Source organism: Rhineura floridana, chromosome 5 (assembly GCF_030035675.1).
Source record: "Rhineura floridana isolate rRhiFlo1 chromosome 5, rRhiFlo1.hap2, whole genome shotgun sequence".
Lineage (NCBI taxonomy): Eukaryota > Metazoa > Chordata > Lepidosauria > Squamata > Rhineuridae > Rhineura > Rhineura floridana.
Genome location: NC_084484.1, coordinates 38,016,138 through 38,040,197, shown reverse-complemented (window position 1 = coordinate 38,040,197; position 24,060 = coordinate 38,016,138). Strand labels below are relative to the sequence as shown.

General features: G+C 41.0%; 1 long non-coding RNA gene across 1 annotated transcript in view; it reads right to left on the bottom strand.

The window, feature by feature from the left end:
- The window catches only part of LOC133385796 (uncharacterized), a 38,400-nt gene extending 16,929 nt beyond the window's left edge, over nt 1-21,471 (bottom strand). Inside the window, exon 1 of the long non-coding RNA XR_009762961.1 lies at nt 21,382-21,471. This is a non-coding gene — a long non-coding RNA (uncharacterized LOC133385796). The remainder of the gene's footprint in view (nt 1-21,381) is intronic.
- Between the last annotated feature and the right edge of the window lie 2,589 nt (nt 21,472-24,060).

The following is a 24,060-nucleotide window of genomic DNA, read 5'->3' as shown; positions in this document are numbered from 1 at the left end:
GCGTATGTATATATGTGTATGCACATCTGAGGGAGTGAGAATAAAAGAACTTAAAAGATAAAATAAAAGATAAACAGTGTCAGGCTGACCTGTCAGTCCCAACCAAAGGCTCTCTGGAACAAAATAGTTTTTACAAGTTTCCGGAAAACCATCAGGGAGGGAGCAAAGTGGGCTTCGTGGGGCAGGGAATTCCAAAGTCTGGGAGTCACAATTGAAAAGGCTCTCTCCTGCATGCCTGTCAATCTAACTTCATTCATTCCAGGCATGCAGAGGAGACCAGAGGCAGATGATCTTAAATCCAGGGTAGGAACATATGGACATAAGTGGTCCCTTAACTACACTGGTCCAAGGCCATTTAGGGCTTCAAAGGTCAAAACCAGCACTTTGAATTGGGCTCGGAAACAAATTGGGAGTCAGTGGAGCCGATACAGCACAGGGGTGATATGCTCCCTGCGCTGTGCTCCAGTTAGCATTCTGGCTGCTATATTTTGGACCAACTGTAGTTTCCGAATCATTTTCAAAGGCAGCCCCACGTAGAGTGCATTACAGGAATCAAGCCTCAATGTCACCAATGTATGTGTCACTGTGGCCATGTCAGCTGCCTCCAGGAACAGACACAGCTGGTAGACCATTTTGAGATGGCCAATCGCACTCCTGGCTACTGCAGCCACCTGATATTCCAGCAGCAGGGCAGGATCCAGAACTCCCAAACTGCAGACCTGCTCTTCATGGGGAGTGCAATCCCATCCAGAACAGGTTGCAACCCTATCCTTGGGGCAGTTTTACCCTTGGCCAGCAATACTTCCTTCTTGTCTGGATTAAGTTTCAGTTTGTTAGCCCACATCCAGCCCTTCACAGCCTCCAGGCAGCAGTTTAGGATGAGCACTCCCAGCTGCTATCTAATGGAAGGGAGAGATAGAGTTGAGTGTCATCAGCATATTTATTTATTTATTTATTATTTGATTTATATCTCACCCTTCCTCCCAGCAGGAGCCCAGGGCGGCAAACAGAAGCACTAAAAACACTTTAAAACATCATAAAAACAGACCTTAAAATACATTAAAACAAAACAATGTTAAAAACATGTTTTAAAAAAACGTTAAAAACATCTTTTAAAAAAGAGTTAAAACATTATGCAAGAAAAGATATTAATAGCAATTCTAACACAGATGCAGACTGGGATAGATCTCAACTAAAAAAGCTTGTTGAAAGAGGAAAGTCTTCAAAAGGTGCAGAAAAGATAGCAGAGATGGTGCCTGCCTAATATTCAAGGGGAGGGAATTCCACAGGGTAAGAGGTGCCACCACACTGAAGGTCTGTTTCCTATATTGTGCAGAATGAACTTCCTGATAAGATGGTATCTGCAGGAGTCCCTCACCTGCAGAGCGCAATGATCGACTGGGTATAGAAGGGAAAAGACGGTCTTTCAGGTATCCTGGTCCTGAGCTGCATAGGGCTTTGTACACCAAAACTAGAACCTTGAACTTGGCCCGGTAGCAAATGGACAGCCAGCGCAATTCTTTCAGCAGTGGGGTGACAGTGAGCCCCAGTGAGCAGTCTTGCTGCTGCATTTTGCACCAGCTACAGCTTCCAGACCAACCTCAAGGGCAGCCCCACATAGAGCACATTACAGTAATCCAGCCTGGAGGTTACCAGTGCATGGACAACAGCGGTCAGGCTATCCTGGTCCAGAAATGGCCGCACCTGTCTTACAGCCGAAGCTGGTAAAAGGCACTCCTAGCCACGGAGGTCACCTGGGCCTCTAGTGACAAAGATGGATCCAGGAGCACCCCCAACTATGGACCTGCTCTTTCAGAGGGAGTACGGCCCCATCCAAAGCAGGCAACTGACCAATTATCTGAACTCGGGAACCACCAACCCACAGTGCCTCCGTCTTGCTAGGATTCAGACTCAGTTTCTTGATGACATTGCACTCCAAATCTCCGGATGACCTCTCCCAGCGGTTTCATATAAATGTTAAAGAGCATGGGAGACGAGATGGAACCCTGCAGTACCCAGTAGGCCAATGGCCAGGGTGTCAAGCAGTAGTCTCCCACCACCACTTTCTGGGTCCTGTCCATCAGGTAGGAATGGAGCCACTGTAAAACAGTTATTCATAGACCCATCCCAGCAAGGCAGCTCAAAAGGATACCATGATTGATGGTATCAAAGGCTGCCAAGAGGTCCAGCAGCACCAACAGGGATACACTCCCCATATCTGATGCCCAGTGTAGGACATAAAGCAGGGCGACCAGGGCAGTCTCTGTCCCATGACCAGGCCTGAAGCCTGATTGAAAAGGGTCTAGATAATCCGATTCATTCAGGAAAACTTGGAGTTGAGCCGCCATATAATAGTTTATTGTCGAACCAGTTGGCCATTGCAGGACAATTCATTAAAAATACATGGCACTGATTTCCTGCCAAATAACAGCTGTGACACCTAAGTAAGGCCTGCCTAATTGCTCGAGAAATAGGATGAGAGGGGAGAGATTAACAGCACAAACCTATGCTATGTATATTGAAAAGTCTCACTGACTTAGAGCACAATTCTAACCATTTCTACTCAAAAGTAATGCCAATTAAATCCAGTGGGGTTTGATCCCAGCTATGTGGAATTAGCATTGCAGCTTTACTCCCATAAAAGTGAGTATAGGATTAAAATCTCATCTTGAAAAGGTTTTCAAAACAGCCTATGAATTAGACAAATAAACTGTCCTATTCAGCAGCCCAGGAAAATTTAAATTTGTATAACTCCTTATATTTAGAAAACTGTAACACATTAAAATGGCATCATAAGCTGCATGTACACCTTATTCATGTTCAAATATTTGTTTCTGAGCCCAATTCAAAGTGCTGGTTTTGACCTTTAAAGCCCTAAACAGCCTTGGACCAGTGTAATTAAGGGACTGCCTACGTCCATATGTTCCTACCCTGGATTTAAGATCATCTGCCTCTGGTCTCCTTTCCATGCCTGGAATGAAAGAAGTTAGATTAACAGGCATGCAGGAGAGCCTTTTCAATTGTGGCTCCCAGACTTTGGAATTCCCTGCCCCAAGAAGCCCGCTTTGCTCCCTCTCTGATGATTTTCCGGAAACTTGTAAAAACTATATTGTTCCAGAGAGCCTTTGGTTGGGACTGACGGGTCACCCTGACACTGTTTTAAGTTTTTTCCCCTTTATCTTTTAAGTTCTTTTCACTCCTTCATATGTGTATGCACATATATACATGTATGTATGTTTGTATGTATGTGTACGTGTATGCATAAAATTTTAAAAACCCGCATGCACACTTTTATTATCTTTATCACTGATATTGTTTACTGTGCATGCCTACCAAGATCCTGCTGTGCTGTGTGTGCTTCTTTGGTCTTCTGTTCTGGGCCTCATGTTGGATGTGCACAGAGAGAGAAAAGTGGGTAAGCAGGCACACATGCCACTGCTGAAAGCTATAAGCTTATGCAATTCACAGAATGTGCACATGCACAGCATTAACCAATATGCAGAGATAAGCAGGAAAAGGCAGAGAAAGGATTTGCAATGATATCTAGCTATTGTCTGGTGTTCAAGAAATCCCTTGTCTGTCACATCTTTGACTTCACTCATTGGTTAAAAACCTGAAAGGGCAAGGATTGCAGCAGCTGGCTATTCTTATCTTACAGAATTTGCCCAGTAGAAATGGATCCTTTTTACCTGTCTGTTGGCAGCCCTCATAGAATCATAGAATAGTAGAGTTGGAAGGGGCCTATAAGGCCATTGAGTCCAACCCCCTGCTCAATGCAGGAATCCAAATCAAAGCATTCCCGACAGATGGCTGTCCAGCTGCATCCTTCTTGAAGTGTAGAGACCAGAACTGGACGCAGTATTCAAGATGAAGCCTAACCAGTGCTGAATAGAGGGGAACAAGTACTTCACGTGATTTGGAAACAACACTTCGGTTAATGCAGCCCAATATAGCATTTGTCTTTTTTTGCAGCCACATCACAATGTTGGCTCATATTCAGCTTGTGATCAACAACAATTCCAAGTATTCCCCATCTTACAACTGTGCATTTGGTTTCTTTTTCCTAGGTGTAGAACTTTGCATTTATCCCTGTTGAATGTCATTCTGTTGTTTTCAGCCCAATGCTCCAGCCTATCAAGGTCCCTTTGAATTTTCTTTCTGTCTTCCATGGTATTAGCTATGCCCCCCAACTTTGTATCATCTGCAAATTTGATAAACATGCTTTGTACCTCATCCAAGTCGTTAATAAAAATGTTAAAGAGCACTGGGCCCAGGACCGATCCCTGCGGTACCCCACATATTACTTCCGCCCAGTTTGAGAAGAAACCATTGATAAACACTCTTTGAGTATGATTCTGGAGCCAACTGTGGATCCATCTGATAGTTGTTTCATCCAGCCCACATTTAGCTAGCTTGCTAATCAGAATATCATGGGGAACTTTGTCAAAAGCTTTGCTGAAGTTGAGATATATTATGTCCACAGCATTCCCACAGTCTACAAGGGAGGTTACCCAATCAAAAAATGAGATGAGATTAGTTTGGCAGGATTTGTTCTTCATAAATCCATGTTGGCTCCTAGTAATCACTGCATTGCTTTCAAGGTGCTTACAGATTGACTGCTTTACAATCTGCTCCAGAATTTTTCCAGGGATTGATGTTAGACTGACTGGTCTGTAGTTCCCCGGTTCTTCCTTCTTGCCCTTTTTGAAGCTAGGGACAACATTAGCTCTCCTCCAGTCATCCGGCACTTCACCAGTCCTCCATGATTGCGCAAAGATAATAGTCAGCGGCTCTGAGAGTTCTTCAGCCAGTTCCTTCAATACTCTAGGATGCAGTTTATCAGGCCCTGGAGATTTGAACTCATTCAAAGTGATTAGGTATTCCTTGACCATTTGTCTATCAGTCTCAAGCTCCAATCCTGCCCCTTCTACTTCATGTTTCCTGGGAGGGTCATAGAGCCTTTTTTTGGGAGAAGACTGAGCCAAAGTAGGAATGGAGCACTTTTGCCTTTTCTTTATCATCTGTTATCATTTTGCCATTCTCATTGAGCAGCTGTGCCACCATTTCTTTCTCTGTCTTTTACTATGGACATACCCGAGGAAAGCTATTTTGTTGCTTTTAGCATCCCTCGCTAGCATCAGCTCATTCTCAGCTTTAGCCTTCCTGACACCATCTGGCTGGGGTGGCCTGGGAGACCCAGGGCCTGCAGGAAGAGAACATCGCCGCCCAGGGAAGGAGAGGCTGCTGCTGCTGCTGTGGGATCACCACCTCCACCACCCTTCCCTGTGGGACTTCTGCCTGGCAGACCTGCATCCTGCAGGACCAGGCCCCAGGTACCCAGCCAGCTGGGACTGATTGCTACCACCTGTCCCTCTTTGGAGCGATACATAAGCCGGCTGGCTGGGGTGGCCTGGGTGTTTGTTTGTTTTTTGTGTGCTTTTTTTTGTGGGATTAAGGAGGATTAATTTTATGATGTTTTAATTGGAAATTGGTTTTAAATTGTTTAGGACTGTGGTTTGTTTTTGTATATGTATATTATGTATAGCTTTTTGTTATTGTAAGTCGCCTAGAGTGTCCACTAACCTGAAACTCCCACCCATCCTTGACTCCTTTTCTCATTAGGGTGGCTTGCCATGGAACCATACTTACAATTGTACTGAGTTTATTAAAATCAGCTTTCCTGAAGTCCAGGGTGTGTGTATGGCTACTCTCAGCTTTTGCTTCTGTTAAAATCAAGAATTCAAGTATGGTGTGGTCACTTTCCCCCAGAGTTCCCGTAAGTGCCACTTCATCCACCTAATCATCTCTATTGGTTAGAATCAAGTCCAGGATAGCTGATCCTCTGGTTGCTTCCTCCACTTTCTATAGGAGAAAGTTATCTGCAACACAAGTCAGAAATTTCTTGGAGGGACCGTGTTTGGCAGAATTTGTCTCCCAACAGATATCGGGATAATTGAAATTCCCCATTAATACTACATCATGCCTCCTCGAAACATTGGCAATTTGCTTTTCAAAAGTTACATTTTCGTCTTCTCCTTGATTGGGTGGTCGGTAATAGACTCCAAGCACCACATTCCTTTTATTACTTGATCATCTTCCTGTATTTCTGTGCAGGGATATATATTTTTAACATATAGCGTGACTCCACCTCCCTTTTTATTCCTTCTGTTCCTTTTGAACAAGTTGTATCCTTCAATTGCTGTATTCCAGTCATGGGAGTCATCCTACCAAGTTTCAGTTATACCTATCAAGTCGTAATTGCTCTCCTTTATTAAGAGTTCAAGTTCGTCCTGCTTCTTTCCCATGCTCTGCACATTAGTATACAGACATCAAAGACCATGTGATTTATGCCTTGACTTCCTTACTACATTTTTCTGAGGACTGTTACTGGGCCCTATTAGAGTCAATTCTCTGGTCCCGCTACTGTGCATAAGCCTTCATCAGTTGTTACCACCAAGTTTACGTCTCCCTCCGCTTTAGGATTCAGTTTAAAGCCCTCCTGATGAACTTCTCCATGCTGTGGCCAAACACATTCTTCCCAGTCCTTGTGAGATGTAACCCTTCACTTGCCAGCAGTCCATCTTCCAGGAACCATAGCCCATGGTCCCAGAATCCAAATCTCTCACGTTGCACCACCTTCGTAGCCATTCATTCACACGAAGTATTTTTCTTTCCCTTTCTACTCTTCTAAGTACTGGAAAGATGGATGAAAAAACTATCTGGGGCCCAAAGTCCTTGAGTTTCCTTCCCAGAGCTTCAAAGTCTGATGTGATTTCTTCATAGCTCCATTTGGCAGTATCATTTGTTCCCACATGGATGAGAAGAAAGGGATGCCTGTTGGTGGGCTTGCTGAGTGATGGAAACCTTTCCGTCACACCTCTAATCCATCCTCCTGGTAGACAGCATACCTGGTGAATCCACAGATCTTCTCAGCTTACTTGGGTTTCGATCCCTCACAGTAGGGAGTCTTCCACTACTAGTACTCTTCTCTTCATGTTGTGGGGCATGGTTTCAAGGCCCTGCTTGATTGAGCTTCAGCCACTTGTTTGTTGTCACACGGGTCTCCTGCAATTCTTCCACCACAGGCTGTCCTCCAGTCTCCTCCTCAAGTGGTTGAAAGTGGTTCCATAGCTCCACTGGTGAAGGGTGTCTTCTACCTCTTCTGCTCCTAACTGTCACCCTTTCCCACGGAGTTTCCTCCAGTTCGTTATTCCTCTCCAAAGCAGTCTCCTCTTCTGCTACCACATGCTGTTGCTCTTCCACCTCCACATCTCTTTGCTGCTGTTGTTCCAGCATTCTGTCTAAGAACTCTTCATCTTCTCTAATAGTCTTCAGTGTAGCCACCCACCGTTCCAGGCTTCTCACCTTCTCTCCCAACAGTGCCACGAACTTGCACTTGTTGCAGGCAACAAACATGGCACACACCTTGCAGGTTACAACCACTGGAGAATCCTTCCCATTCATACTCTCTTCTACCGTTTGTTTCTTTCTAACTACTTGTTTTGGAGTGGCCTGTGCTTTGTCCTGTCCTACTTCAGGGTAAACTTGAGAGTCTCACTGGAGAATTAGTAATTTGTTTGGTTTGTTGTTGTGGTGATGGTTTTTTGTTTTTGTTTTTTGTTTTAGGGACCTCCCCCTTGTCCTCCCCTGTCGAGCTCCTTTGTCAAACTCCTGTTTGCCCTCCCTGTTCGCTCGCTCTCTGAAAGCTGGCTTGCTTTTATGTTTTCATCTGTAGATCAACTGAGACAGCTCCCTCTGCTCTGCTCTGTTAGGATCTGTGTCCTCTGTGCTTTGGGAAACAAAGTCCAAAACTCCTCTCTTCATTTATTTTCTTCTACAGCTGGGTTGAAGGAAATGTTTCCTGGCAGTAGACCCCAGAAAGTCCCCAAAGAGCTGAACAGACTAGGGTGTTGCATGAGGTTCATCATTTGTGGTGACAGCCTATTATAATTATTTTTAATTTAGACAAAAGGAGAGTCTCCTTCCAGTTAGGAAAACTCCCATCCACATCTGCACATCCCAGTTCACATTAATGCTCATGGTGGAAAAGGTGTACAACTGGATGGTTGTTCCAATTGTCTTACCAGATTATATGTAATATGATTCTAAGATCTTTTGTATTTTATTGGGGAAGGGCCATTGTTCAGTACTAGAGCACATGTTTTGCAAGCAAAAGGTCTCAGGTTCAATCCCCAGCATCACTGAGGGAGAGCCCTGTCTGAAACTCTGGATAGCCACTGCCAGTCAGTGTTGACAATACTGGGCTAGATGGACTAATGGCCTGACTCAGCATAAGGAATGCTGGACTAGATGGGCTACTGGCTTGATCCAGCAGGCTCTTCTGATATTATGTAAGGCAGCTTACTGTGTTCCTTTGAAAGTTGTCTGCATTTTCTTCATCAATAAATTGTTTCCAGTCCAAAACTCGGTTCAGCATTGAAGTTAATGAAAAGACTTTCATTTTGTGGAGCTCTCTCTGTGCACTACATGCACACAGGAAGAACTAGAGTAAGCCCCCCCCCCAGACAGCTTTGCCGTGATTGCCTTTCTAGTACTCATAAACGACTGGTTTTAAGCACCAAAAGTAGAACAGCAGATCTGCAGTCAACAGCTGATTTGAAATGCCTGCTTTGACAATTAAATATCAATTTTCAGGTTGATGTGTTAAAAAAGTTTTGACAAATTGACCTCAAATATGTTCATGTCTTTTAATAGATTTGTCATGTTATAAAGCTTTTGATTCCAAATTTATTTCAGCTCCAATCCTTACTCAGAAGTATTTGATGACAATATGTAATGTTGATGATACTGCCTAATAAAGCAATCCATGTTTTCACTTAAAAGTTTTTTTCCCCTTCTGTGATCCCCTCACATCTACTTTTCTTCTGAATAATGCATTAAGCAATTCAGTTCTTATTATGGGTCATTCAAATTGGAGATTGAGAGCAATTAACTTTCAGTGGCAAAATGTCAAGCACTTCATATTGCCTCATCAGACCAAATTTGTCAAGAAAAGACTATGGTTTCATATACATAACAATTGCTGAAATTAATTAGTCTCCGTTTCAATTAGTTCCTGATCTAATTATCCTGATAACAGAAAGAAAAAACACAAAGGGAAATTATTTTGTATTTTCTCATGTCCAAAGTGATATCTGTCTCAAACATGTTATTGATCTTAATCAGTTAAGAATCTAAGATGAGCCCTGCTGGATCCACCTAGTCCAGAATTAGGGGACCTGTGAACTTTAAGATGCCACTAGATTACAACTCCCACCATCCCTAACCATCAGTCATGCTGGCTGAGGCTGGTGGGAGACATAGTCCAACACCATCCAGAGGGCTACTGGTTCTCCACCCCGATCTAGTCCCAGCACTTTATTGCTCATAATGACCAATTAGATGCCTCTGGAAAGTTCATAAGCAGGATGTGAAGACAACAGCTTTTCCTACTGTTGGTCTCCATCAATTGGTGCTCACAGGAAAACTGTCTCTCAGTTTGGGAATTAAAAATAGCCATCGTAACTAGCAGTCATTAATTTTCAGTTCTTAGCTTTTAAAAAAAATAGTGCCAGGAGAATGCAAAAGTAATCAAAATATGGGGTGCGTGGGTGTTTGCTTGTTTGTTTTTGTCAGTTAATCTACTATTAATCATGAATATACCCATCTACAACCTCAACATTTTAGGACTTGAATGCTCCAGCCCAATGTTCCACTGGAAAGAAACCACTGCTCAAAGATGACTCTGTTGGTTTGTTTAGTAAAATCCTGTCTACATCCCCCTTAATTTCAAAAGAAATCCCAAAGCAGTTGTGGGGGAGCCAATGTATAATTTTTGATAGGCAGATAATGGGAAGGTAATGGGAAGGTAATGGAAGGAGGAACACAACCACAACCAGCTAAGGATCTGTCAATATTGGTTCTCTCAGTTTCTTATTTTTCCAATCTTAAATGTAGTTCTCCACATTTCTGGAGTAATTTGTGGGTTTCTTAAAAAATCCTCATGAAAATTCTCCTAATAAGTACATTTTTGTAGGCAGTTTTGACCCATGTACACATTTGCTAAAACAAGATCAGCACAGCACGTCTTCTTTCTACTACTCACCATATGCTCAGAAGCACATGTTACCAAATTGTTCCAAGCTACACAGCAAGTGGATTGGACTGTGAAAGAACAACCCAAATTGTATTTGCATTTTGACCAATTTGTAGGGAAGTCCAATATCTCAGAGAGGAGGTCAGGTCTCCTGCTACCCTGGTGCATTCACTCTAGCTGCCCAATTTCCCTGCTTTTTAAAGTTTGATAGAAATATCTGTGGGCTATAGGTACATTCTTAAACCCCAATGTTTTTTTGCCTATTAGTGAATTTCTCTGCTTTTAAATCTGAGAGGTAAGAAATGGGATCCCTTGCAAGTTTGCTGAGAATGGATTGATCATTTGCATGTTTATTGAGTTCAGTGGGATTTACTCCCCTGCAATCATGCTTAGGATAGTCCAGAAAGTAGGGAGGGAGGGTCTGGAGTGGGCAGGGGAGGAGGAAGAAGGAAGGGGGAGGGGAAGAAGAAGGGAAAGGGGAGGGGAAGGAGGGAAAAGGCAGGTCTGATCATTTGCATGCTAACTGAGTTCAGTGGAATTTACTCCTATGCAATCATGGTTAGGATAGGTACAACTGACCATTGGGGAGGGGGAGGGGGAGGGGGAAGGAGTGGATTGGAAGGGGGCAAAGGAAGGGGGAGGGGAGGGCAGGTTTGATCATTTGCACGCTTATAGAGTTCAATGGTATTTACTCCTATGCAATCATGCTTAAATAGGTAAAACTGACCATGGGAGGAGAAAGGGGGGAGGGGATTGGAAGGGAATAGGGATGGGGATGGAAGGGCAAAGGAAGGGGGAGGGAAGGGGCAAGAGGGAGGGGAGGGGAGAGAGGAGAAGGGAGGGTGGGTTTGATCATTTGCATACTTTTTGAGTTCAGTGGGATTTATTTCTGTGCAATCATGTTTGAAAATGAAAATGGACTGCCTTCAAGTCGACCCGACTTCCGGCGACGCTATGAATAGAGTTTTCATGGTAAATGGTATTCAGAGGTGGTTTTACCATTGCCTCCCTCTGAGGCTGAGAGGCAGTTACTGGCCCAAGGTCACCCAGTGAGCTTCATGGCTGTGTGGGGTTTTGAACCTTGGTCTCCCAGGTTGTAGTCCAACACTGACCTGAGGGAGGGGCAGGGAGGGGAGAAGATTGGGTGGGTGGGCACTGGTAGAGGAGAAGCCCCTTTCTTTTCCAAAAGGAAAACATTGTGAACAGTATCATTGCTTTTCAGTGTTTCCCCCACCTTTTTATTCTACAGCAGGCACATGTAGTGTCCTCCCACCCAAATTTAAAGCAAAGCTGTCCCTATCCACATCCACACCAGGCCTTTATTTCACTTTGGACAGTCATGGCTTCTATCAAAGGAAGTGCAGTTAGTGAAGGGTGCTGAGAGTTCCTAGGAGATGCCGTGTTTCCCTCATAGACCCTCAATCAGCGTGGCTGACTGTTAAACCAGTGTGGCCACTGGAGCTCTGTCAGGGGAATGGGAGTCTCCTCTCAGCATCCTTCACAAACTACACTTTCCAGGATTCTTTGGAGGAAGCTATGACTGTCTCACATGAAAACAAAGTCTGGTGTGGGTGTGTGGCCTTCTGATTAGCCAAGCCAAGCAGCTGTGTGTCTGGCGTTTAGAACACTGACAGTTGGTTCTTACTGAGCATGCATTGTTCAATGCAAAGTTTATTAAATTAAGTAAAAATCAGCCAGGCATTATTTTTTTTAACTTTTAAACTGCAGAAGATGAAGGTCAGAGTATGGGGCAAGGTCAGTAATAGGAGTCCAGGTCCTCTGTGAACATGGCTGACTTTTAATGAATTTCAACAGATTATGAGAACTCTCAGAGAAAAAAGTCCAAAAGGGCTCGGGGTTTTCTCCTTTCTTTTTAGAGTTTGAATTCTCTATTCTCTCTGACTCTTTTGTGCATCACTATGAAAATTGAGAGGTTTATTAAGCAAGTGTTTCTGAGTTCAGGACTATAAGTTTTGTAAGGTTTTGTTTTGTAATGATCTTATGGGAGGCATCAGAATGGCATGGGGGTATTTTCAATTTAACATTGCGGAATTTGAAAAATCCATGCTGGCTATAGTATACACACACACACACACACACACACTCACTAATTGTCTGAGATTAAAGTTGGACACTTTTATATATTTATTTTAGTTACTTTGGTATCCATATTTTTCATATCGGGATAACCTAACCCAATTCTGTATTTCTATCCATTTGAGTAGGTTGGGTTTATATTTTCTTGTTTTTTCAACTCAACGTCTGTAACCTGCCAGTCCTTAAGGAAGATCATTTGAGAGGTCTCCATGGCACTTTTAATATCCCTCATAGGGTTTGACATGGGGCCCAATCACACTTTTGTGGTATTGTGGTGGAAACAATGCCACAATGTTAATTCTGAGATTTGGGGATAGAATGAGAAGATGTTTATCGAGCTAGAAATAATTCAGAATAAGGAAACTGTGGACTCTCCCCCAGAGTACCCCTGTCACACACTTAAGAATGGAAGCAGGGCTGCCCTCAATTACTGTAAGAGTCTGTCTGATATTATTCAAATATTTTAAGAAGTTTGAAAGCATCACCAAAGGCCACTTAGTTAAATCTTGTTATTGGCACTCCCGGGAGGGGAACTAGTGGGCAAATATGCTATCCCCCATTTTATAAATGTATTCTCTGCCTTTATTAGAGGTTGTTGAGTCTGTGGTGACAAATAAAATTCACAACTGGCTCGTTGAGTGTGATGCCAATTGAGATGCTGGTCTGGTCCAGCACTCTAAATTCTCTCTGTGGTACCACCATTTTAAGAAAAAATATTTCATGGTGCTTAGTCAACCTCACTAGTGCACCATTAAGGAAGGCATTTACCAACTTACATTTCCAAACTGCCTTTCATGTATTTTGAGGGCAGATTCTGTAAAGTCTCTGTGAAGCAGTGTCTCTGTTCTTGTGGCCAGGGTCAAGTGGAGGACATTAAACATTATGCCCTACACTGCACCTTTTATGAAGCAATAAGAAGAAAGATGTTGGATCAGATTATTGACAGCTTCTCAGACTCAGAAGTGGAATGCACCAACTATTTGCTGGCAGAGGCATTACCTTATGTCAGTTATCAAGTGGCCATTTTTCCTTTATTTTCTTTTAAAAATAGAAAGATATCTGTATTTCTTAATGCTGCTAGTCATCTGGCTGAATTGTAGTTTCAGGACTAGCCTGGGAATCTGGATTACTTTTATTGGAGTTGTAACTACTATTTGGTATTTTGGATTTCAGTTTTATTTCTATTTTCTGATAATTGGATGTATGATCTATCAATATTTTAAATCCTTTTGGATACATGATGTAGTAATGTTTTCATGTATGTTCTGATTTGCTGTGTCCTGTGGTTACAATATAGAATTTAGTTATTTGCTTACTTACACAGTGATACTATAATATGGAATAAGAAAGCTGAGTGCACCGTATTTTAACCAGATGGGTTTTTCCCCCCCAGTGTCTCCAAGTAATTCCATCTCGGAGTGGGCACATTCTTTTGCCTACATGAGCTCCCAGGTTCATTGACCAGCATCCACTTCCCCAGTAAAAGGGATGTCAGATAGGAGGGCTGGAAATACCTTTGCCAGAGTGAAGGAGAGCTGCTGCCAATCAGAGTAGATAATAGATATATCAATATGAAGCTGTCATGCTGAATCAGATTATTGATATATGTGTAAGCATGTTTGGGTCAAAGGGATAGGGGTACAGTCTTTTAGGGTGTGGTACACTCCTCTTTACAAATCAGAATTGTGGTGTGCGAGTACTCCTAAAATCAGCCATGAATCTGGATGTCCAAATAGCAATTGTGCCTTGGGGTGCTTTTGCTCATCTTAACCTGGTGCACCAACTGTGCCCATTATTGAGAAGGTCCAGCCTGGTTGTGGTAACATATGCCTTAGTTACTTTTAGAATGAATTATTGCAATGCATGGGGCTACATTTGAAGAACATCTGAAATTTCTGCCTGTCCAGCAGGAAGGATGCTAATGGGTACTGGCCCATAAGAGTATATTATGCCTATCCTACAGCAGCTGCATTGGTTGCCAATTTGTTTCCAGGCATAAATAAACATCTTTGTGATTGTCTTTAAAGCCTTAATCAGTTTGTGCTCAGGGCATCTAAGGAACCATTCTCCTTCCATACAAGCCTGGCTGGTTGAGATATGGGACAGGGAACCTTTCCTATGGCTGTGCCTAGATTGTGGAACTCCCTACCACTGAAGGTCACCCACCTCTCTCCTTGCTTTTGGCCTGCTGGGTTGAGGATTCTATTGTGGCCACTCCTCTACTTATTAAGGATTGATCTGTTTTTACCTGCTGTACCTGTCTCTTTTTATTGCTGTTTATTGCTTTAGATTTTTAATTTCTGATGCATTTTAGTTTTGTTTTGTTTTCTAAAATTGTTTTAGGTTATCGTGGGTGCTTCTAAATACAATGGAAAGGTGGGATATAAATACTTGCAATAATCAAATAAATGCATAAACATGTGCTAGTTTGCTGTAAAATATAAACCACTTCTCAGAGATTACAGTGCAGACTGCAGAATTTAAGTCTGAAAGAAAGACATTCAAGTGTGAGCACATCACAGCTGTATCGTTCAGGTCAATAAGCCTAATTCTACCACATGAGTTGATTTATAATTATAATGCATTTCAAAAGCACATGCTGAAATCTCTCCCATGTGGCCAATGGAGCAGAAACTTGCTCAACTTTGATTGGATCATGCCCTTGTTCACTCTTGCATATCAAATTTAAAAAATAATAGATAATTGAATAAAATCCTGGTTCAAAAGTGTACAGTTCCCTTTCAAATTCCTTCCCTAGCAACACCATTCATAACTACTCCTCCCTGTCGTGATTTCTCTGGGTCAACGGGTTGCTAAGCAGGTGTCCTCTTTCCTCATTTTTGTAGAGGTCTGCATTCTTTTTACTGGCAGCAGAGTTAAAATTATTTTGCCAGCCACTGACAGGTAGACACAGCTGAATGTTGCACTGGCTTCTTTTGTCACCTAATATCTTAGCTGTGCACTTAACCACTTCACTCTTTGCCACTGACTTTCTGTTGTGGAAGTGACAAGATGGTAGTGACACAAGCACAGACTATTGTCAACTGTTTCTCAGTGAAGCTGAGAGTAGCAGGTGTGAATTCTTGTATCAGTGTAAGAATATTTAAACGAAGATGCTAATACTGAACATTTCCCTTCAAAGCACCCTGTCCATAATATTAAATTTTACCCCGAGGCCTACAAAAGGAGATGTTTGGTCTGGCATGATGGTGGTGGCAGTGGTGGTCATCATGATCATGAAGAATTAATTACCTTCCATATATGTCCCAAGCAATATACAGAGTATAATAAAATCAGTGACAGAAGAATTAAACAACGGAACGAGGGTTTTTTAAATAAATAAAAAGAAGCTTAAAGTTCATTCCTTTATAACTTATTTACACATCCATGTACGTATTCCATCCATGTATGGAATTCTCTCCCTGATGAGGTACGCCTGGCGCCAACATTGTTATCCTTTCGGCGCCAGGTAAAAACCTTCTTGTTCTCCCAGGCATTTTAACATTTTAATATCTACTTTTAACACCTACATCTATCACTCACAATCTTAATTTTAGTAATTTTAACATTAACATCTTAAACAGCTTCATATTTTAACTGATTTAATACGTTTTTATACTTAACATTTTAGGATTGTGTCTGTCATTGTCCATGTGTTTAACTATGTTTAGTTATTTTGTTATATTGTTTCAATGTGTTTGATATATGTTTTTAATTGTATACTGGATGTTTTTATGCTGTAAACCGCCCAGAGAGCTTCGGCTATTGGGCGGTATAGAAATATAATAAATAAATAAATAATTTGATTCTTTACTCAAATACTAACAGAGCAATCCAAACTATAGGAAGCCAGCATTATTTATGCTGAAGTATATTATGTCAGTATAATTACCACTATTCCAAACTCTGTTCAGGAGCAGGGGTATTGCTGGCTGAGCTGTCCTGAGCCTGACAGAGGGGAAATAAGCCTTTAAAATAAAGTTTGACTTACACCACCCTTTTTGCCAGTGCAATTTCTGCTGGGTCGCTAGGTCACATGACCGAGCTGAACAGCATTTGGAATAGGGATAAGTCTCCCTCTGCCCAATCCTCCCCCCACCACAACCCTGCCACTCCTCCAGAATGTACCTCTTTGGGAACTTACCCTGGCTTTGGCTCATCTGGTTTCAGCTGAGCCAGCTGAGCTGTCTGAGCCCCAACTGAGCCAGGATGGAGGACTTACACCAGCAAATGTACTATTCCAGACTCCATTCGTCAAGGTGGATCTTGGGGTTGGATTGTTCCCTTAATGGATGAACATACAAATGTGAATCAGTTTTATTTATTTATTTTATTATGGCATTTATGTCCCATAGTTCCTCAGGGAGTGTACATGGTTCTCCCTCCTCTCCATTTTATCATCACAACAACCCTGTGAGGTAGGTTAGTCTGGGAGACTGTGACTGGCCCAAGGTCACCCAACAAGCCTCATGGCTGAATGGTGATTTGAACCCTAGTCTCTCAGGTCCTAGGGTAGAGACACACTTGTGGTTGTGTGACTTCACTGTGTCTACACCTCCATTTTCTGAAGTTAGAGACGCACAAAGCTAGTCAAACTCTACCCCTTTTTTTCCAAACCTGGGAAATGCAGCTTCAGTGTGTTTCTCTGAAAAATCAGCTTCACACAGAAATCAAAACTGTTCGGTAGATTGATCAACGTATTGCCACTCTGCGGTGTGCCCAATGAAAATGTTTTGCTGTAGGTTAGGCAGAGACAATGCTTTGCTGTGAGTGGTCCTAAAAGGTCTGAGATCAACAGCATGGAAGGGAGATGGATCCTGCCATGGGCAAACCCATTTTTAAAACATGTTAAACTGAAGCCAGATAAAATGATCTGGCTGCTTTTGAAGCAGCTAGTGTGTCTGCAGCCCTAGTCCATCACTCTAGCCACTACAGCACACTGGCTGTCAGTAAAATGTCAAGGTCTATAACAGGATGATCAGGAGACTGGAAACAAAGCCCTATGAGGACAGACTGAAAAGAATGGACATGTTCAGCCTTGAGAAAAGAAGATTGAGGAGACATATGATAGCATTCTTCTTCAAAGATTATCACACCGAAGAGGGCCAGGATCTCTTCTCGATTGTCCCAGAGTGCAAGACATGGAATAATGGGCTCAGGTTGCAGGAAGCCAGATTTTCAGTTCAATGGGATTTACTCCCATGCAATCCTGTTTAGGATTGTAGCTTCAGATTTCATAAAAAATATATTTAATATGATGTGAAAATCTGTGCATCTGTCTTGCTGACATTTTCTTTTATAATATAGAAACTGCTGTATCTGAAATACAAGGAAGCATTAAAGGTCTGATAATTTGATATGCTGTCTGGCAGAAACCACAGACAATTCCAGATCTAATGTTTCCACTTTTCCTTATTCTTATTTCTTTTAATGGAAAAAGACTGGTTATATTTTTGTAGTGTAGTGGTTAAGTTGTTCGAGTATGACCTGGGAGACCAGGGTTCAAATCCTCACACAGCCATGAAGGTCACTGGTGACCTTGGGCCAGTCACTGCCTCTCAGCCTCATGAAAACCCAATTCATAGGGTTGCCATAAGTCGGAATCTTGTTATACAATTTCTTGGTGCAAAGTACTGTTCAATCAATAATAAACTCTGTTGCAGAAATGGGTATCTCTGTTCCCTGGCATTAATGAAAGTAAAACCTTCCTTCCCCACAAACCCTTAATCTCCACCTGGATACAGGATACAGAATGAAAAAATGCTGGGTTTTCTCCATCCTTCCTCATGACCATGCTAAAACCACGTTTCCACTGAACAGTCTTTGGCTGACAAGCAAGAAAGAGAAATGTTGTTGTAATCTACATCCTTTCCCCTCATTTCTCCAAGCTTCTCTTGTTTTTAACAGCTTGTTAATGTTATGTCTACTCCTCACCCTATTCAATTTCTTGGGGGGAGGGGGTACAAAACACTGCCTCTTCTTCTGTTCTGTCAGATTCAAGTAGTGTTTGTCCAATCAGAATGATTCAATTGCTTGTGCAAACTAAAAGACTCCTACTCAGCACACTATGACTTTAGTTCCACTGTTGGAGCCTTGAGATCAGACACTGTATGAACACAGTACCAGTGACAGACTGAGAATTCTGTAACCAGAGCAGACAGAACTGTGAGAAGACACATTTTATAACGTGGTACAACAGAAAAATAAGAGGTAAGCTAGTGCGTGCTTGGAGGACACAATGAAGAGAATCTTATGGCCCTTGCACTTGTGCAACTGCACTGGTATAGCCATTAAAGTCAAGTACAAGGGCTACATGATTGTCCTTAGCATGTCCTCATGTCTACTGGACGCTATTCTGCAGAATCGTCCATGCCATTACTCCACAGCTGTTCTTGAAGGTTTTCAACATAAATTATACAAAATGTTGCTATACACATATTTACAGAAAGAGAAACAAAAGAGTTTACCACAGGAAACTTCATTAAAAATGAAAAGTAAATCAAATAAAATGAATATCTGAATATCAACTGCTTTAATATTGTTGCTTGCTCCCTCCAAAACCAAGACCACTACAGTGTATGTCTTGTTTCTGTTATTTAGACTGATTGCAGGTGTTGCCAGCACTTACCATATACTCAGAGGCACATGTCACCAATTTATTCCAAGCTACACAAGAATCCAATAAAAAGGCTGAACATGTTTTGTAATTATATCACATGCTGTTACAAGAAATCTAAACCTAAATAACGCTCCGCTCACTCGTGCAGCGTGGATGAGCAGAGAATAGTTGCGGGTGCAGGCAATCCTGCCACCGCCATCTTAACTATGAGCAAAGTTGTACGTACAGTCATTAACCAAAATGGAGACAATAGTCAAGGAATCAGAAAAAGGCTAGGACTGGGGAGGGTAGCTATGAGAGAACTAGAAAAGGTCCTCAAACACAAAGATGTATCACTGAACACCACAGTCAGGATCATACAGACCATAGTATTCACAATCTCTATGTATGGATGTGAAAGTTGGACAGTGAAAAAAGAGAAAAATCAACTCATTTGAAATGTGGTTTAGGCATACCATGTACCACGAAAAAGACAAATAATTGGGGGTCAGATCAAATTAAACCAGAACTGTCACTAGAAGGTAAAATGATGAGGTTATCATACTTTGAACATATAATAAAAAGACATGATTCACTGGAAAAGACAATAATGGTGGGAAAAACAGAAGGGAGTAGAAAAAGAGGAAGACCAATCAAGAGATGGATTGATTCCATAAAGGAAAGCACAGACCTGAACTTACAAGATCTGAACAGAGTGGTTTATAACAGACGTTATTGGGGGTCACTGATTCATAGTGTCACCATAAGTCGTAATTGACTTGAAGGCACATAACAACATATGTGCTGTCGTTCATACATAGGCACTTCTTCCTATCCTAGTCCATTCCATTCTGTCTCATAGTTTGAGAGGTTTCAAAAGCAAACTGCCACATTAAAATTGAAAAATAAAAACTATCAAATACAGATTTTAAATACGGATGGGAGATAAATTTGTTCACTTAACTTTTTTAAGCAAACCTACCTAATCTGCACTTCTTGAATCAATAAGCAAACAGAAACACAACTATTCTTCAAAAGTTAGCATTTTTCTAAATTTTGTGATGTGGTTCTCCAACCAAAAAGTGTACACAAAAATGCATAGATTAGCAAAGATAATGACCAAAACTACATTATATTAAGTGGAAAAAATTGTAAAAATGTGTATATTGGGGAAAGCTACACAAAAATGTATACGAATTCACAAATTAATGTGAAAATGGAGTGCACTGAAGACTCGAAAATCAAAAACTGAGAGAAGCTGAAACAGATTCATTCTTCCCTAGGTCCAAGTGCTGCCTTTCCATTTCAAAAGCACAAACACACAAGAACACACACAGAGGTAACAGCTACTCCAGGTGGCTAAAAGCCTAGTGGCTGTTTGTGTGGGCATTCCAAATGTGGCCACAAGTGCCCCTGAGAGTGATATGCCATCCTCCCAGGAACTGATATGCCATCTTTTTGACAGACTCAGCCCCTCTTTTCTCTAGAAATAAAGCCCTGCTGAAATGATCATCATTTTTTAAAGACTACACATTTTGGTATTCAACGTTTGAAAAAGCATCCTTATAAGCATGGCACAGTTTTTTTAAAAGAGTTAAAATCTGATAGAAAAAGTAAATACCATTCTGCCTGACATTGATGGTACAGTCTTAATAAATGCTTATATTTCCAAATGCTGGCAAACATCTACAGTGAATTTATGAACCTATGTTATGTTATGAAGTTATGTTACTTCTTGAGGGGGTGATAGCTGGTAATGTATTAGGGTTCTTAAAAATAAGACTCAAGTACATTAGAAGTGTAACATAAACACAAAAGTAGTTGTGCTGGTTGGTCCATAAGAAAGAAATGACAAAATCCACATTGGGGCAATACCTTCATTAGAAATATTAGTGGCTATTGGCCAAAAAAATGTACCATAATTAGCCAAATATGATTAAAACATAGCTGAGCCATGCCCCACATATGAATTTCAAACGTCATTAAAAGTCCTTTTTCAGAGCACTGTAATTTATCAACTTATCTTAATATGGGGGGGGATTTGGCGGCGACGGCAGTAGAAAACATATTCTGCACTAGAAAACAATTATGTTTCTGTGTTTATACAATTATGGCAACAATTAAAATCAAGCATCTAAAAACTATTCTATGATAATGTCGACTAATACAGCCAACAATGTTGTGACAAACCAAATGTAGCATACAGATACTTTGAAAGTGTACCAAACACGTTTCTACCCTAAATGGGTCTTCTTTAATGGTCAATTTACATACAATATATAATTCAGTTTTGTCACTACATGCACAGTTTGCTGTTGTAACCAAGCATAATATAATCACCTATAGAGAGAAAAAGATAATAAGTAAATAAATCAACCCACCAGAATTTAGGGGGGGGACTAAATCTGTTCAAACTTGTTTTTATATACAGTTCTTGAGAATCTTTTCCTGAGAGTCGATTTATATCCTTTGATTGATCTGGATTAATCATGTATTTTGCCCAATCTGAAAAATAGGTATTAGTTGGTTCAAAATTGTTTAAATTTAATGTGAGGTGATACCTCCAACTATCTTACCAGTGGACACTCACCATTCCTACTTATAGGGCCTCTTCCAAATTATATCACAGGTCAGCCAGCAAACAGTATGTAAGGTTGCTCAAGATTTACTTAATATAGAGCCCAACCCAGCTGTTAAAATAAATTTTGCACTGTCATGCTTAAAGGACTATATCCCTGAAAAAAATAGATAGCCAGTCCTAATCCTGCAGATACTACATGTATATACATAAAACATGATATAACTTATATGTAAATCATATTTCATTCATTACATTTCCTGGCCTATAGAAACACAGTAGAAATGTGTTTGGTCCACTACCAAAATATACACTACATTTGGTTTGTCTCAACATTGTTGGCTGTATTAGTTGACATTATCATACATTAGTTTTTAGACATTTAATTTTAATTGTTGGCATTTTCACTGTATTGTTTTTTATATATATACTAATAGTTTAGGTTACAGATGCTACCACTGCAGAACCACGCTAAATGATTTTTTTTTCTAGTGGTACCCACAGTGCAATCATAAATATTCAGACTTTGGGCTTATCCACACGGCGATTTACTGTGTATCTGGTGCTACTTGCATCCTCTTTTAATTTGCATGGTTCACATGACGTTGCAGGCAAACAGAAGCTATCACGCAGTTTTCCCCTGTAAATCTATATCATCCCAATCCTGATATAATCTGAAAAGGGAAAGTAAAAAACGTTTCTACTTCATATCTCTAGGGCTTGCAGATGCTTTGCTCCGATGCTCTTAGGTGGATGTGTCAATCGTTCCCCTCTCCACACCCACTCCCTCATCCTCCCTTCATTCATTTCATATCCTCTGGACTGAAGAGCAATTTCCGCTACTCTCTTCCATTTTCAAAGTAAGCGCCAGACAAGAAAAGGGGGGTATAGAGAGAACATCTGGGGGGAATTAAAGTCTAAATCACTCAGAAAACGGAAGGATTGGCTTGCAAATCAATCCCAGCCACCAGGGCTGGGGAAGCTGAACAAGCACAACAGGTTGTTGTGGGGCTCTGTTCCAGGCTACCGGGCTTATCACCTAGGCTTGCCTGGTGATTTTGTAATGGGAAGCTGCAGCAGAAGGGAGTAGGTGTGGGCAACCCCCATCACACCTCTCTCCCTCCCCCATCAACAATTTACTTCAGCACCACTTTGTTCCATAATAATATTTAATAGTTTTCAGCAGAACTTTGTCCAGCAGCAGCCACTTTAAAAAACAACACCTCCCTCCTTGTCTCCATGTTATTGTTTTCATCAAGTGAGTTTATTATTTGCACGCGATGGGCTCTGTTTACATTGTTTTTTGTCAATTGTATGCTGAGGCACTTGAAGCCCAAACAACCGGAGGGAGTAAACATAAAATTAGAGGACGGGGTCACAAGGAAACAGCAATACTAATCCTTCCCAGAGGATCCTACTTGTGTGAATGGAAAACAGCAGATTGGAAGCTACCATTGAGCAAGAAGTGTGGACCTTGAAAATCTATTTTGATACTAAAAGCAGTGTCTTTAGTACAAAGTTAGGCTCCCATGTGGATAAGCGCTGTGGTGTGGTTGACCTCATCTATTAGCACCTGAGGAGAGGCACTAGAAAGGTACCAACAGAATTAAATTAAACTCTCTGTGGAATATAGAGACAGGGTTTGTTTGCCTCGAGAGGATGTTTTGAGGGGAAGCTTCAGGAAGTAAGCCTTTCAGCACAAAAATTGTTCTGTCTCTCATAATTATTCACATCATTTTATCTATGCAACTGAAAAGAGTGTTGATGACTTATTTTTTAATACAGACGACATGCTGTACCTGACTCTGTTTTCTTTTTTTTCTTTTTTTTAAAGGTAAAGATAGAAAGATTTAATTCTGAATACTCTGGTTTTTCCATCAACAGTGTCTGACAGTGGGATCTAACTAGTGTGTGTGTGTATGTGTGTGTGATGTAAAAAAGAAAGAGCGATCATTTTAAAAAAATTACAAAGAAACAGATAAAGATAATTTCTGAATATGAATGTTTTAGCAGTATTATCAAATGTGACATCTGTGGCTAATGTTTACTAAGTAACAGGCTGGGTAGCAAACATCCAATTATTATGTTGCCAAACATTGATTAGAAAATGATTTGGTGGGATTGCCATATCGGAGATGCTAAAAGTGGGCAGAACTGTGGGATTAATAATAATAATAATAATAATAATAATAATAATAATAATAATAATAATAATAATAATAATAATAATAATAATAACCATTGTCAAATATCTCTGCTTCTACTTGTTTAATATTTGTGTTGCCTTTTTGCAGGAAAAATGTTTTCAGTAATGTATGGTTTACTTTATTCTCCAGAGACGTGATGAGTCATATCAGATTTCAAGATGATTTCAAAATGTAATGTCTTATTTTAATATTTATTCTGGTTGTTTACAGACTGTTTCCCACTCCTTGAGATTGAGATTTACCCTCCCACTACCCCAAAATATTACAGCTAGATACAAGATATCAGGTGCACTTGAAGGTATACTAGGAGTCCAGGAGATGCATTTTACTGTTTTGCTCAGGGTCAAGCTAAAATCCTAATACGATGTTAGAAAGGAAGTGTTCTTCAGTACGGGTTAACCAATGAACCTAGAAAATGTCGGGTCTTTTCATTTCTTGTACCAGAAACCAGGGTATGGTTTCCTGGCATATCACATCTGCCAAT